Source organism: Rutidosis leptorrhynchoides, chromosome 2, assembly GCF_046630445.1.
Source record: "Rutidosis leptorrhynchoides isolate AG116_Rl617_1_P2 chromosome 2, CSIRO_AGI_Rlap_v1, whole genome shotgun sequence".
Taxonomy (NCBI): domain Eukaryota; kingdom Viridiplantae; phylum Streptophyta; class Magnoliopsida; order Asterales; family Asteraceae; genus Rutidosis; species Rutidosis leptorrhynchoides.
The window spans coordinates 295844077-295848841 of record NC_092334.1 but is presented as its reverse complement, the minus strand read 5'-3'; positions in this window follow the sequence as shown (position 1 = coordinate 295848841).

Genomic DNA, 4765 nt, shown 5'->3' with positions numbered 1-4765 from the left:
GTGACATTAAACTCATCAGATTTACGGCTAAAACTAGAGTACATAATCTCTAAAACATTAGAGATTACATAATCGCCATGAAGGATGAAGATAGTTTATGTAGAACGATTCGTAGAATGATGATTATGCTTGAGGTATAGATTGTGAGGTTGAGACATGTGATGATGTTGTTGTTGTTGTTGGTATTGGTTATGCTGCTTGTGTTGCTAATGGTGGTACTGTTGCTGTCGGTGCTACAAGTATTGTTGGTGCTGAGGTTGGTGATGATGTTGGTGTAGTAAGTATAGCTTGTAAATCACGCACCATTCTTGTCAGGGTTTCTATTCTACCCTCTATCATTTCTATCCATCCACTCATCTAATTCAATAGATCTTGATTATCAATTCGAAGTTCCCTAACTTCTTCTAATATTCCCCTTCGATTGGTATTCGGAAGTAGAGGTTGAATATTTTCTGAGATTGCAGTAATGCGACCTTTGAGGTGGAAAACTTTAGCAAGAAGGGTGAATACAGTATTGCGCATAGGTTCACCGGTGAGTACATCATTTTCTCCGATGTTAGGAGGTAAGTTTGGTTCGCGGTAGGGCTCGTCTTCTTCATTTCTCCATCGAGTGAGTAAGTCTCGGACCCACCCCCATCCCTCCAGAAAGAAAAATAGCTAAACGGTGGAGACACTTCGGGTTCATTGACTTCGGAGTCTACTTCAATACGCATTTCGAAATTACTTCCGGAACTAATGGAATCCAAGCTAGGTGTAGGATCCATCTCTTATGATCAGTTAGAGGATTTTCGATATGAAATGATTTTCGGTTATTGGATAATATTCTAGTTATATAGAATATCTAATATAGTACAGAAGATCCCGTAAATTACGGAGGAAATTAAGGAAACGTGTCAGATAAAGTCCACAGTAACAGATACGCTAAGATATGGATTTATCTATACACTATTCATGCAATCAATTCAGTAAGATGTGTTTAGACTAGGAATGATAAGCAGGTAATTTCCTAAGGATGATAATTAGATGATTTTTGACACGAAATGATAAGCAAAACTTTTGACATGCAGACACGGTCGAAGTCCAGACTCACTAATACATCTAAACAACTATAAGTTAGACACACTAATGCAAGACCTGGTTCTCTAATACCACCGCTCTGATACCACATGAGACGACCAGTCCTAATTCATAAGGACGGATACAATAACATATGATTACATCGCGAGGTATTTGACCTCTATATGATACATTTTACAAACATTGCATTCGTTTTTAAAAGACAAACTTCCATTACATCGAAAGTTGACAGATATGCATATCCTTTCATAATATATCCAAACTATGAATGAATTAATATTAATCTTGATGAACTCAATGACTCGAATGCAACGTCTTTTGAAATATGTCATGAATGACTCCAAGTAATATCTCTAAAATGAGCAAATGCACAGCATAAGATTTCTTTCAAACCTGAGAATAAACATGCTTTCAAGTGTAAACCAAAAGGTTGGTGAGTTCATTAGTTTATCATAAACATTCATTTTCATCATTTTAATAGACCACAAGATTTTCATTTCTCATAAATACACATCTCATATCAGGCATTTCGCAAACTGCATAGAGATAAAAATCATTCATATGGATTGAACACCTGGTAACCGACCTTAACAAGATGCATATAGAATATCCCCCAGTATACAGTGCGCAGCTAATACACTAAAGAATACCTCGAAGTACTAAAGCATCCATACCCTGGATGGGGCTCGTTGGGCCCGATAGATCTACCTTTAGGATTCACGTCAATTAGGGGCCATTTCCCTAATTCAGTTACCAGACTTGAAGGGGCGATATTTGGTTTAATGATCCAACCATAAAATGTAGTTTTGATTACTTGTGTCTATTTCGTAAAGCATTTATAAAAGCAGCGCATGTATTCTCAGTCCCAAAAATATATATTGCAAAAGCATTTAAAAGGGGAGCAAATGAAACTCACAATACTGTATTTCGTAGTAAAATACATATGACGTCATTGAACAAGTGTAGGGTTGGCCTCAGATTCACGAACCTATATCATTTATATATATATATATATATATATATATATATATATATATATATATATATATATATATATATATATATATATATATATATATACATATATATATATATATATATACATATATATATATATATATATATATACATATATATATATATATATATATATATATATATTAAAACATATAATCGTAACTGAACCAATTTATTTATTAATATATCTATATTTATATACATACTTGTTTAATATTATATAAAAAAATCGATAGTTTATTATTTGTAAGTATTTATATAAATAATATTAGTAGGTTTGATATATATAGTTATGTGAAATTTTAATATAATCACAGTATATGGAATAAGTATATTTTATGTGCAAAATATTTATCTGCTTAAAAAGGTAGTTTTTGATATTAATAATGATTTACTAATAATAATAATAATGACTTTATTAATACTAATAATGATATTGTTAATACTGATACTTATAGTAATAATAATAGAAATCTTATTAGTAATGATAATATTAATAATCATATTACTTAACAATAATACTTATATTGATAATAATATTAGTAATAATAATAATTATAATTGTAACTAAGGTTATGATAATAATAATAATAATAATAATAATAATAATAATGTTTATGATACTTATAACTATGATAATAATAATAATAATAATAATACTAATAATACTTATAATACTAGTAGTAATAATAATAATAATGATAATAATAATAATAATAATAATAATAATATTAATAATAATAATAATAATAATAATAATAATAATAAAATTAATAATAATAAATAGAGTAAAAATAGCTTCCTCGAGAAATAGCTTTTAAAAAAAAAAATAGACGCCATCGCCCGGGTTCGAACCGAGGACCTCTCGTTGACTGACCACATGCCTAACCAATGCTCTATCTATTCATTTACTGATTCAATTAAAACCCAATTTGTTTTAACCCATTATTCGGCCCAACCTAAAATAAAGATCTCGGCCCAAGTCTACAACAAAGTTCACGGCCCAACAAGGTAAAAAGGTCCAATACTTAGATTTAATCACTGTATCCAACTTGCTGTAACATCACCCAGTTGCTATCTTCATTTAAAAAAAAAGTGCCACAGCTGAGGCTCGAACCCTAGACCTCTCGGTTAATACAAACGCTCACCACCATTCTTCTATCATCAATTTTTCTGATTTAATCAGACTCTATTTAAATATAAACCGTATGTTTCTGTTTCCCATTTTATTCATCTTCACAACATTTTAATCGTATTATTATCTATAGCATCATTACCATCGCTAGTTTATCATCATCATCATCATCTTTATAACATCAAATATCATCATCATCATCCTTTTTTTTATTATTATATCATAACTGAATTATTAACAATTCAATTATTATCATCTTAGTCATCCCTCATCATTGATTAATTTCCTTAAAAAAAACGAATCCCACGTCTTTATGCTATTAAAGTCCTCCACTAATTTGTAACTAGTCCCACATGTATCAATTTTTCTAGGAGGTTGATAAAGTGATGCATTTAATATTTCATACCTCAATTGATAAAGTTTTAAACCTATCTACCCATCATCATAGGAACCGCCATTATCATCAACATCATCATCTTGCATCATCATTAATCGCCTTAATTGTTGTAGCAGTAAGGAAAAATAGAAGACGAAGGAAGCAGCAGTGTATGCTGATGTTTTGACAGTTGTACGCAAAACAAGAACAACCTTGCAGCAGATCTTCAAAGGTGATTAAAACAAAAAGGTATTGAGCAATGGTGTGGTATTTCTTGAACCAAATCAGAAGCACAAGGAAACACGAACAGCAGCCAGTTTAATAGCAGCAGTAACGGTGATCAAGAGGTGGTTGTTTTGGGTATGGTTCGAGCTAAACCAGAAAACTAATTAGCAGCAGCAATAACAACGAAGGATTAACATGTTTTGATGTTTTAATGGTGGTTGATGAGGGTGGTTGTTAGGTTGTAATAAAAATATATTACAACAAGCTGTACGACCGTAAGGGTGTTCAACGTGTTGATAATGGTTCGTGGTGGTTTAATGGAGGTGATATGAGTGGTGATTGTAATGATTAAGAAGGTGGTTGTTCATGGTTCTCGGTTACAAAATTTGAAGAGAGAGAGAGAGAGAGAGAGAGAGAGAGAAGAGAGAGAGAGTCATGGTGGCCGGTTAATTTGCGAGTGGTGGTGGATATGGGTGACGTTGACTTGTTGGTAGTAGTGGATAGGTGATCAATGAGTATGAGAGTGGTGATTAAAAGGTGACGGTTGTTCAGGGAAGGAAGGTGGTAACGGGTGGTAATGCTCGAGGGTTGGTCGAAAAATGAAAGGGGTGTTGGGTTTTTATGAAATCAAAATTTAATGAAGACCCATAAATCAAAAGAGGGAAGAAGAGATAGAGGTGAAGATGGGTTATTGAAACAAATGGAGAGATAGATGGTTCATTCATATTGGAGATAATAATATATAAGTATATACTTCTGTAAAGTTTAGATTGATGGGGAGCAGAAATAAAAACAACACTGTATCTCATTCAATTATCTTATAATTTGGTTCACGGATATATTACTAGTTAAATTTCTTTCAATCAATCAACAAATCAACAATAGTAAATGATAGAAAGTAATAATAACTAAATCAAATGAAATTAAAACGTGTA